The sequence below is a fragment of the Gorilla gorilla genome, chromosome 17, assembly GCF_029281585.2.
Source record: "Gorilla gorilla gorilla isolate KB3781 chromosome 17, NHGRI_mGorGor1-v2.1_pri, whole genome shotgun sequence".
Lineage (NCBI taxonomy): Eukaryota > Metazoa > Chordata > Mammalia > Primates > Hominidae > Gorilla > Gorilla gorilla.
Window position 1 is genome coordinate 89,343,646 of NC_073241.2, and position 12,848 is coordinate 89,356,493.

Genomic DNA, 12,848 nt, shown 5'->3' on the forward strand with positions numbered 1-12,848 from the left:
CAAACAAAAGTCGATTATATTTTCACACTCAGCAAGCCCTCTAAGAAATGTGCCCCAAGAAGCATTAACCTTTGTTTTGTGCCATCCTGAAGACTTGCACATTTTATTTTTCAGATAGCTTAACATTTTTAATTGAGTGTGTTCTCTACCATGCGGTAATGCTTTGGTACTATTCATACAGGGTCTCGCCTGTCCTAAAGACTTGCCATTTCCCCAAGAGGAGCTTTGATTCTGCTGTAGAAGTTTTACATAAATTAAAATCTTTATCAAATATTAATATGAAGGGAGGCACAGGATGCAACATATATAGTCAAGTTACCTCTCTGTAAATTTAGAAGTTACTTTCTCCTCCAAGGTATTTGCAACAGAAAGCTCAGTCTGTCCTGCTTAATAATCAGTAGTACAGGTTTGAATCATCACAAGCTTGGCAAGACCTTAATATTTAAAAATCATTAACAACTACCTCTAGGGGCAAGTTCATGTTACTGAGTTATGACAAACTTATTATCATGAGGGAAAACGAGTAGCCAGCCATCTTAAAAATGCCCCAACCACTGCTTCTCAATACAGAAAGACTAAAAACTACATACAGTTTATCATACAACAAATCCCATCTCTGTCCCCTGAAATTCCCCTAGTTTCATTCATTAGAAGGGGATTAAAAAAAAAAAGAGTACTTTACAGCAGCATTCAGCTTTCCTATGAAATACTCAGCATCTTAAATATTATGTACCACTCTTTTTTTAGTAAGCTGGACACTGGCTTCAGAGTTTGTGGGACTAGGGGAAATCAACCCATTCAAAACTACTCTAGAAATTGTCTTTTGGCAGAATAGCAGGTATCCAAGTTAAAAATAAGAGGGTCATTTGAGACCAGCCTGGCCAATGTGGTGAAACCCCGTCTCTACTAAAACTAAAAAATTAGCCGGGTCTGGTGGCGGGCACCTATAAACCCAGCTACTTGGGAGGCTAAGGCAGGAGAATCACTTGAACCCGGGAGACGGAAGTTGCAGTGAGCCAAGATCACGCCACTGCACTCCAGCCTGGGTAACAAGAGCAAAACTCCGTCTCAAAAAAAAAAAAAAAAGGTCAGTTTGCTGCTTTGTGGTCTTTTCAAAATTCAGATTTTTTTTTGTTCCCCTTCTACATAAAAACCTCAGTCACCACTCCTGAGTGGAGATGGGCAGAGGCTCTGGCCCCTGCTCCTCTGGCTTCTTGGCAGCTGCTTGCTTATTGCTGCAGCAAGGCTTGAAGGGATGTGTGTCAGTGAGGACTTCGCCAAAACGGCCTTTATAGATGAGCCCACAACATATCTTCTGTCTTTTCCAGTATGTGAGATCTAAAAAGGAAAAAACTGGTGTTCTGTTAGAACCAGAAGCCATCTCTGTATCTGAGCCGTCATCTGACTGGTTACTGTAACGAGGAGATTGAGCTGGGAGGCACTTGAGGTGGTACTGTGAGCATCAGAATTATGATGTTTAAATTCCTTCTGCAGTTTACTGATCTGGCTGCTTTTTATCCTGTTCCCAGATAGAGTTTTCACTTTCTTTGGTTTCAATGTAGTTTTAGACTGGGTCCAGCCCTTGCATCTACCACATGATTCCAGTTTTTTTTTTTTTTGATCCTGCTGGCAACTTCTTCCATCTTTTCACAAGCAGGACACAGGCATTGCAGATGTCTCCTGAACGAGTCTCATGCAATCCAAAACAGCTCTGGAAGTCCTTTTCATAGCGTTTACTGACAGTGAATCGAGAACTGGAGGACTTAGCTCTGCAAATACAGTAGCCCTCTGTACTTCGGTACATCTTTGGCTTGTGAAAAACAAACATCTTTTCTTCTGGGTAATAGTCTTCCGTAAATCGCGCTTCCCCCTCCGGCACTCCGGTGACTGCTGAGAGAGACGCCGAGCCAGCAAATAAGAATGCTCCCTGGTTGATTTGTTGGTGAATAAGACATCTGGCGTCGGGGCCGCTCGCAGGGGCGAGGGCGAGGGCAGCAGGAGGTGAACCGCGTCGCTCGCCGCCGCCTCCCTCACCTGCCTGTTTCCATTCTTAGAGCATTGATCATATCTCTAATTCAGAGTTTATTATTATTATTATTATTGTTATTATACTTTAAGTTTTAGGGTACATGTGCACAATGTGCAGGTTAGTTACATATGTATACATGTGCCATGCTGGTGCGCTGCACCCACTAACTCGTCATCTAGCATTAGGGATATCTCCCAATGCTATCCCTCCCCCCTCCCCCCACCCCACAACAGTCCCCAGAGTGTGATGTTCCCCTTCCTGTGTCCATGTGTTCTCATTGTTCAGTTCCCACCTATGAGTGAGAATATGCGGTGTTTGGTTTTTTGTTCTTGCGATAGTTTACTGAGAATGATGATTTCCAATTTCATCCATGTCCCTACAAAGGACATGAACTCATCCTTTTTTATGGCTGCATAGTATTCCATGGTGTATATGTGCCACATTTTCTTAATCCAGTCTATCATTGTTGGACATTTGGGTTGGTTCCAAGTCTTTGCTATTGTGAATAATGCCACAATAAACATACGTGTGCATGTGTCTTTATAGCAGCATGATTTATAGTCCTTTGGGTATATACCCAGTAATGGGATGGCTGGGTCAAATGGTATTTCTAGTTCTAGATCCCTGAGGAATCGCCACACTGACTTCCACAGTGGTTGAACTAGTTTACACTGTTGGTGGGACTGTAAACTAGTTCTAATTCAGAGTTTCTAACCCTCTGCACCACTGACATTTTGGGCTGGATATAACTGTGTTCTGGTGGCCTGTCCTGTGCCTTGTGGGACGTTTTGCAGCATCCCTGGACTCTGCCCACTGGATGCCAGAAGCACCTCATCCCCAGATATGGCAACTGAAACTGTCTCTAAACATCGCCAAATGGCCCCAGGAGGGAACCTCTACCCCTCACTCCATTAGAACCACTGCTCTAACACATGGTTATTTTATATGTAGTCTCTCTCCCCCCCATACTATAAACTCCAGCAGGGTGCTTGCTTTGGCAATACATATATACCCAAATTGGAATGATACAGAGATTAGCATGGCCCCGGTGCAAGGATGACACACACTTGTGCAGTATTCTATTAAAAAAAACCACAAAACCATCAGAAGAGCTTTCTTCTCTCCTAGATTCCCAAGGACATACCCCAATGCCTAGGCACATCCCAGATGGTGGACAAGAATTTGTTGAATAAATGAATGAATGAGATGGCTAAGCCAGGATTTCAGAGCTCTAATGAGGGTGAAGACCACAGGTGTCAACAGCAGAGAAGAAAAGGAAGGAATACATCTGAGCCACATTTAGAGAGCAGAAATTAAATTTTATGGGAACACAGTCACTTCCATTCATTTGCATATAATCTACGGCTGCTTTTTGTGCTATAGAAGGCAGAGCTGAGTAGTTGCAACAGAGACCACATGACTCATGAAGCTTTAAATATTTACTTTTTGACCCTTCACAAAAAGAGTTTGTAGACCCCCTTTTTAGAGATTGTGTTTAGAATATAAATCCTAAGTAAACTATTATGAAAGTAGCTAAATGATTTTAATTATTTGCAAAACAGATTTCCATTTTTAAACATATTACCATTGCCCTATTTCTCACACACATGAGAAATCTGCATGCACAAAAATGCACAAACATGCATTGCAGAGACGTTCTTTCCTGATAAATAGTTTATCCTGTTATTGGATTTTTTTTTTTTTTTGAGGGGTTTTGAATGCCTTCCACTCCTCCTTTCCTAGAAGGTCAGAACTTCTTTTTTAAAAAAATTTCAATCTTCTAGTTTTCTAAAGATTTTGTTGGGAACAAGGGAAAATTAAGAAAAAGGGTCTCAGTCCTCTGTGTAAAAAACTATTTTTTTACAGCTTTTGTCATGCTAAAGACACAAATCTGTTTATTTTGTGGTTGCTGATGGAATATATAAATTCTGTCTTGAAGATTATGTGAAGCTTTCATAGTTCATTCGCTGATTCATTCAACAAGCATTAAGAAATGCCTTCTGAGCACTGGGCCCTGCGGATGCAGAGATGCATAAAATGCATTCTTTGCCGGTAGCCTACCAGCAGCAACAGACAGGAAGCAATTACCTGGAAGACAGCCTTGTTTGTGCTAAAATAAAGTGAAAATGGGAGTGCAGGGAAGGTCCAACCAAGGCTGCTTTACAGAATGGAAGGAAGCATAGGTTTTGTATCTTAAGTTATACTTTTACTTGTTATTAATAGATCCTAAGGTGCCAGTATCGTTGGTTAGAAAAAGTTTTACCCCCAAATCTAAAACTCAAATGTAGCATCAACTATAAGAATCATGTTTAATTATTTTCTACCAGTCCTCTCCCGATTAGCATGAAATATAAGAATCAAGTTGGCCGGGCGCGGTGGCTCACGCCTGTAATCCCAGCAAATTAGCAGGGCGTGGTGACCGGGTGCCTGTAGTCCCAGCTACTTGGGAGGCTGAGGCAGGAGAATGGCGTGAACCCGGGAGGCGGAGCTTGCAGTGAGCCAAGATCGCTGGGCGACAGAGCGAGACTCCTCAAAAAAAAAAAGTCAAGTTTTATCATTTCCTGAAAATCCTCTCCTAACTGCTGCTGTTAGCACAGGTGATGTCCTTAGGATTGAGCTCTGCGTGCAGCATGGAACATCTGGGTACTCAGGAGAAGACTGTGGGATTCAGTACAGTTCTGGGAAATCGGGTGCCTGCATCTGAGATCACATGTAACCAAGGTCTCTTCAGGAAGGGTACCTAAGGTTTGTGTCCTTTACTAAGTATCTCTTAGGTTCCAGCCCACTGAGCGGGCATCTTTTCCCAGACAGTATTATTTTCATGGGTGGAGTGAAATAAGGTCTGAGGCAGTGTTTCTGTCCTTGAATGTTGCTGTGTATTGGAATTACCCAGCGAGCTTTGAGTCCTGAAACCAGGCTACTTCCCAGACAAATTACAGTAGAACATGGTGTCTGAGGGCAGGACCCAGACAGCTGTAGTTTTTAAGCTCCTTAAGTGACTCCAATGTGCAGCCAAGTTTGAAATGGCTGCTATAAAATCAACAACTCTGAAATGTTAGCTTGCCCTAAAAGTTCCCACTGGGCCTGTTAAACAGATTGCTGGGCTCCAGCCCCGGAGTTTCTGATTCAGTGGGTGTGGGGCAGCTGGGGAATTTGCATTTCTAATAAGTTCCCATGTGATGCTGATGTGCTGTTCTGGGGCAAAACACTTTGAGAACCACTGCTTTAAATTAAAGTAATGAGAAGGAATGACTGTGGGAGAATAGTGGTTCTGCCTATTTCTTCACTAAGTTGGTCCAGTCTGCTTTTTGAAGAACGAGAGTGGAGAGGGTCAGGCTGGAGATGTTACTGCAGTAGTTACTGTGTGCCTTTAAGACATTCTTGGAATGATATATAACCCATCTTTAGAATGCCCTTGCCCTATTTGGGAAAACACAGTACTTTTCAGGGTCTCTCACTTTGCCTCTCTCTCTCCCCCTTTCTTTCTCTCTCTCTCTCTCTGTCTCTCCCCCTTCCTAGAAAAGGCTTGAGAAGGGAAATTTGTTAAAATACTAAAGGGCATCTAAGGGAATCAGTTGTATTCAAAACACTTTTAATGTTAGAGGAAATTTGACATGTGAAAAAGTTTCTGTAAAAAGCAATCTTAAATGCTGTAGGTATTTCTGATGATTTTTTTTTTTTAGCCCTGTGGGAACAACTTGTAGCTAATAGCAGAAAGACTCATTCCACATTAAATAACAGTGAGTTCAAAAGTAATACTAAATACAACACAAATAAATAAACATATTTTAACTGTCTATATTGACATCAGCAAAGAGCACCATGGCCACACCTTAATTACCTTAAGCATTTATGAAGCAGTCTCATACCACCCCAAACTGATTTTTCCTTCAGCCCACCTCTTACGTGACATAAAACCAGATATTTATATCACATTCTAAATACCCTTTCAAACACTTCATATCCAACTGAGGGAATACTCTTCTTGCTAGTCATGATTATTTAGCATCTTCTATTTATGTATGCCATTTAATGAGTGAAAATTTCCCAGTGGCTGTGAAATTCTAGAAAGTAAATCAGAACAGAGGACACATTCACTAGTAGATAATTACAGGCCCTGGAGAATTTATAACAACATAGATATTTTAGGAAGGAAGTGGTGAAGTCAATTAGGCAAAATCTACAGAAGTAAAATGGCAAGCTGGCCAGTGTTCTCTGAATTTTGAGTCCTTATCCTCTGAAAACCCAAGAGCTCTTTGATGTGATGTTTTCCTTTTCCTTATTTAAAGAAAGACTTTATTTTTTAAGAGCATTTTTAGGTTCACAGCAAAATCAAGAGGAAGGTACAGAGATTTCACACGTATCCCTTGTCCCCATACAAGCACAGCCTCCCCCATTACCAACATCCCCCACCAGAGTGGTACGCTTGTAACAATCCACAAACCTACACTGACACATCATTGTCACCCAAAGTCCATAGTTTACATTAGGGTTCCCTCTTGGTGTTTCACATCCTATGGGTTTGAACAAATGTATAAAGACGTGTATCCACCATTGTAGTATTGTACAGAATATTTACCCTTCCTACAGATCCTCTGTGTTCTGCCTGTTCATCCCTCCCTTTCCCAAAAACCCTGACAATCACTGAATTTTTTTTTTTTTTTTTTTAAGACGGAGTTTCTCTCTTGTTGCCCGGGCTGGAGTGCAATGGCATGATCTCGGCTCACCACAACCTCTGTCTCCCAGGTTCAAGTGATTCTCCTGCCTCAGCCTCCCTAGTAGCTGGGATTACAGACATGTGCCACCATGCCTGGCTAATTTTGTATTTTTAATAGAGACAGGGTTTCTCCATGTTGGCCAGGCTGGTCTAACTCCCGACCTCAGGTAAACCGCCCACCTTGGCCTCCCAAAGTGCTGGGATTATAGGTGTGAGCCACCGCACCTGGCTCTGACAATCACTGATCTTTTTACTGTCTCCATAGTTTTGCCTTTTCCATACTGTCATCTCGTTGGAATAATACAATGTGTGTTGCCTTTTCAGATTGGCTTCTTTTCCTTAGTAATAGGCATTTAAGTTCCTTCCATGTCTTTCCACAGCTTGATAGCTCATTCTTTTAGGGCTGAATAATATTCCATCATCTAAATGTACTTCCTTTTCTTTTTTTGTTCCTTCAAATGATTAATCTTTCTTTCCACTCTCTGTTGCCTGTTTATACAATCCAAGGACACTTAAAAACTCCTTGCTATAAAAGATTATTCTTGTATGACTAAGAGTTTATAAATGATCCAGAGTTGTAGAAAGCAACCTGTTTTAAGAAGAAGAAGCAAGAAGGAGCAGAAAGAAGACATGCTTTGGAGTTGCCTTTTAGCAGTTCTGGCAGGTTGAATGTGAAAGCTAACATAGCCCCTTGCAAGGCTCTCGTGACTACTAACAGGGAAAATACAGAAGTGAGTCTGCTACTGAGTGGGTTCTCAGTCTGTAAATGTTGGTTCCTTCACTTTCAATTGCTTGAAGAGTTTATTTCCTTTAGCAAACATTTACTTAGAGACTTCTCTGTGGCATGTTTTGGGAATACAGAGATGTGAAAGATAGTTCCTTCTTCTGGAGGACTTCATAGTGTAAAAGAAAGGTAGAAAAATAAACAGGCGGCCAGGGGCGATGGCTCATGCCTGTAATCCCAGCACTTTGGGAGGCCGAGCCGGGTGGATCATGAGGTCAGGAGATGGAGATCAGCCTGACTAACATGGTGAAGCCCCATCTCTACTAAAAATACAAAAATTAGCCGGGCATGGTGGCATGTGCCTGTAGTCCCAGCTACTCGGGAGGCTGAGGCAGGAGAATTGTTTGAACCCAGGATGTGGAGGTTGCAGTGAGCCGAGTTCGCACCACTGAACTCCAGCCTGGTGACAGAATGAGACTGTCTCAAAAAAAAAAAAAGTCTTATACTGATTGAAAAACTTATTGTAACATTAGTACAGCCAGAGTCTGTGGAAAAACACAAGGCTCAAAAAGTTCAATTTAACAACACTTTATTGAGCATCTACTATGTTTTATATATTATTCTTTGCTCTTGAGATGTATTTGTTACCATTAATAATAACAACAACCACAATGAACCAAAAAGATCCCTGCCTGAGGAACCAGGGCAGGGTAGGTGTGTATGTGTACAGAAATAAACAGTAAATATCATAAGTTACATGACATTTATAAGTAAAACCCATGTTACTTTAGAGGGTAATAAGTAATAATGATAAGCTGTAGAAGAGAAAAGATCAGAGTAAGTAGGATGGGTCAGGTTGGGGTAGGCAGTTTACAATTTCACATAGGGTGGTCAGAGTAAGCACAGTTGGCCGTTGAACAGCATAGGTTTGAACTGTGTGGGTCCACTTACATGTGAATTTTTTTTTCAATAAATATATTGGAAAGTTTTTTGGAGATTTGTGACAATTTGAAAAAACTTGCAGATGAACCACATAGCCTGGAAATACTGAAAAAATTAGGAAAAAGTTATGTCATGACTGCATAAAATATATGTAGATATTAGTCTATCACTATCATAAAATATACACAAGTCTTATAAAGGTAAACATTTATCAAAAAGTGCACACACTTACAGACCATATGTGGCACCATTCATAGTAGAGAGAAATATAAACGAATGTAAAGATGTAGGATGGAATCATAACTGCATAAAATTAACTGTAGCACATACTGTACCACTGTAGTAATTTTGTATTCACCTCCTGTTGCTATTTCATGAGCTTAAGTGTTGTGAGTATCAGCTTAAAACTGTGTGACCCTAATCATCTCTGAGTGAGCAGTTAATCTCTCCAGTACATTGTGTATGGAAGTAAAAAGTGATGTCTCAAGGTTCTGGCACATTGTGTTTATTGCAATACCATAAACCTTGAATAACATCATGGGGCTCATACAAAGTGCCACCAGTGATGCTGGGAGCGCTGCTGAGATGCAGAGAAACGTCAGACACGTCTTGTAAACAGGCAACATATTTATGGCATCAATAAATGCAGTATGGTATTGTGAATGTATTTCTTCTTCCTTATGATTGTCTTAATAATATTTTCTTTTCTATAGTTTGTTGTACGAGTACAGTCTCTAATATATTTAACATTAAAAATTGTGTTAATTGGCTGTTTATGCTATTGATAAGGCTCCCAGTCAACAGTTGGCTATTAGTAATTAAGTTTTTTGGGAGTCAAAAGTTATACATGGAGTTCTGGCTCCATAGGTTGGCACCCCTAACCCCTGCATTGTTGAGCTGTGGTCCTCATTGAGAAAATGATCTTTAAGCAAAGACTCAAAGGAGGTGAAGAAATTTACTAGGCTAATTTTAGAACAGACTGTTCCAGGAAGCAGAGATTTGTTGAGTATGCCTGGAGTATTCTAGGAAAAGCTGAAAGGCCAGTATGGCTGGAGAAAGAACAAGAGAGAAAGAAGGAAATTGAGGTCAGGAAAGGGAACTAGGCAGAGAGAGATCATTTAGGGCCTTAAAGATTGAAGAAAAATCAGTGTAACCTACGACATAGTTTTCAACATTAACTGAATAAACACTATTCTCTACTTGTAATTTTCTATAACAGATATTTCTAATTTCACCATTACAAGTCAACAATCCTCAGAATTTTTGAAATAGATTTCTGAATAATGCAGGGAGGATTGCTGACCTTATTAAACAGACATACTGAGGAACCTAGCTTTATCATGACAAGATTTAATAAGCAGTGATTCAAGATAAACTTTGTGGAAACTGTCATTTCACTACTTTTTATCCTTCTTTCTACCTAATTAAATAAATGTTAATGGGTGGCCTAATGCTTTGTACCATCAAAAGCATGTGATGTGTTTCAACAGCTCCTTTCCTTAAACATTGTTAGGTGCTATTTAACATATCATTTCACACAAGAATTTTACAATGGTTGAATTAAAAAATTTAGAGCTTTTAGTAACTTATTTTTATATTTCCCGATTTCTCATCAAATATCAGGGAGGATACCCAAAAAGACAGAAGTAAAAAATGTTAAGGAAGCAAAAAAATAGAAGCCTCAACCAAATGTGTCAGTTGTAACAAGAAAGTACATAGAACATCCCTCCCACCATTTTTTTGTTGATATAGATATTTTATTAGTGGTTGTCTGTTTTAGACAGTTGTGCTATATGAACATTGTTATTATTTTAAATGTTGAATTATAACAGAAGTATCAACATGTCACAAATTTTATAAACACACATTTGGAAAATGATACATTTTGCATTTACCATGGTTTATTTCTCCCTACTATTATTGTGTTTTTTGAGCTCTTTCTAATTTTTCTTAGAATAACTAATGATATTGGGCACTTCTTCACAGAGAAAACATCCCTCTCTTTCTCTCACTGTCAATCTATTTATCATATTTTTCTGTGTATATGAAACAAATTCTTAACCTAACAGAAAAAAGGAAATTTACAAGGAAAAATATGTATTGTCTAAGAACATGCCCCTGGGCTTCTGACACACCTGCTTTTGAATCCTGCCTCTTCTGTGAGACAAACCTGCTTATTGCTGAATCTATTAAATATTTGAACTTATTATATATAAATTTACTATCTACCGCACAGAATCATAATGCAGAATAAATAAGATAAAAGTAAAATATTTTATCACACCCCTTTTCAAAGGACAAATGTTTGACCTTCCAGCAATGTAACAATCTGAGCTTATGCAAATGGGACATCTTATAAATACTTATAAACATAAAATGAGCTCAAAAGACTGTAATTTCCAGGACTAACGCCAAAACTAGAAATAAAAATGAGAATAGCAAGGAGACACTGAAAGCCCACAGTGATTGGGGACTGGGTATATGTGATGGCCAAATAGTGGTCGCAGGTGCATATGAAGTGAAAGAGCTCGGAGCAAGTGTCATGCCTGAATCTTAAACTTCAACTCCACTCACTTTCCTTGAACAGTACTGGGAAGCCTGGATGGGAAAAACAAGTCAGCCATGAGGAATTTGTTCCTTTGGCCCTTTCTCAGATGCAAACGTAAAATTTTCTTGTAACCCAAGGTACAGGAGACACTCATAGAATAATGAGTCACTGCTAAAGACAAACTCAAAAAATAATAAAAAATATTTCTACTATAAATATATCAAAACATCCCATCGAAGAGCATAAATTTATACAATTATTATTTGTCAAGAAAATCTAGTGAGGAAAGCAAATGATGTTGCAAAGATGAGTGTTAATTGCATAGGAATTGGAAATACTAGAACAATTTAAAAATTTTAAAAAAGGTTAAAATGATGAAAAAGAGAAGTCAATTTTTTCCCTTTTTTTTTTTTTTTGAGACAGAGTCTCACTCTGTTGCCCAGGCTGGAGTGCAGTAGCGTGATCTCGGCTCACTGCAACCTCCACCTCCCAGGTTCAAGATATTTTCCTGCCTCAGCCTCCGGAGTAGCTGGAATTATAGGTATGTACCACCACACCCAGCTAATTATTAAATTTTTAATAGAGTGGGGTTTCACCATGTTGGCCAGGCTGGTCTCGAACTCCTGACTTCAAGTGTTATGCTTGCCTCAGCCTCCCAAAGTGCTGGGATTACCGGTGTGATTCACTGTGCCTGCCAGTGAGAAGTAGATTTCAAGTAAAACAAAAGATTATGAAAAAGAAACAAGGGATTAGAAAATAAAGTCCTAGGAATGAAAAATAGGATCGCTAAAATTAAATACTCAATGAATGTGCTAACAGCAGACAAGATACAGATAGGAACAGAATTTTATAGGGACTGGTATATTTGAAGAAACTATATCCAAAATACACTGTGAGAGATAGTATCTGAGCAGATACAGGACACAGAATGTAGAATGCACATATGCCCGTGGGGCTGGGCATGCAGGCTAACATGACCAAGCAACAATTGGCCCTGTGTGTCTCCGTGTGTTTGTTTCCAGTTGCTGCTGGAACAAAGTACCACAGTTTCACCAGTTTGTTCATCATTGAATCAACATCATGCTATTTGAATACTGTGATTTCATAATGAATCTTGTTGGTAGTGAAAAAATTTCAAATCTGTTTTTGGTCAGGTTTTTTGTTTTTTGGTCTTTTTCATTTCCATATAAAATTTAGAATCATCTTATTGATTTCCCCAAAACACCTGCTGGATGAATGGGGTAAGATTGAATATGTCGATAGATTTGGGGAGAATTGACATCTTTACAAATGAGTCTTCAATTTATGAGCATGGTGTGTTCATTTATTTAGTTATTCTCTCAGCAACAGTTTAGTTTTCAGTAAATCAAAGGGCACGTCTTTCAATAAGTTATCCCTGTGTATCTGGTTTTTTGCATGCTGTTGTGTACAGTATTGATTTTTATTTTATTCTTCAATTTTTAAAAGTAATATGTACATATATACTATATGAGTTTGCATCCACCAACTTTGCTAAATTCTTTAAAAAATCTTATAGTTGGAGTTCTTTTGGCTTTTCTATGTATGCAATCCTGTCATCTGTGAATAATTACATGATTACTTTTTTCCCAATAATTATACTATTTATGTATTTATTTTGGCCTTATTCCACTGGCTAGGTGTAATAGAGGTGATGAACATCTATGTTTTTTCTGATCTCAGGAAGAAAGCTTTCAGTGATTTCTCTATTATGTATAATGTTAGCAGTAGGTTTTTTCATACATAATATTTATCAGAAGGAAGTTCCCTTCTAGACTTCATTTGCTGAGAATTATTTTTTATCATGAAATGATATTAAATTTCATCAAATGCATTTTCTGCATGTCATTTCTCTCATTTATTCTATCAA

General features: G+C 39.0%; 2 pseudogenes; one reads left to right on the forward strand and one right to left on the reverse strand.

The window, feature by feature from the left end:
- Window positions 1–1,138: 1,138 nt before the first annotated feature.
- LOC115931450 (SIN3-HDAC complex-associated factor-like) lies at window positions 1,139–1,955 on the reverse strand (annotated as a pseudogene).
- Window positions 1,956–3,014: 1,059 nt separating this feature from the next.
- On the forward strand, window positions 3,015–3,113 carry LOC115931543 (uncharacterized; annotated as a pseudogene).
- Window positions 3,114–12,848: the final 9,735 nt, after the last annotated feature.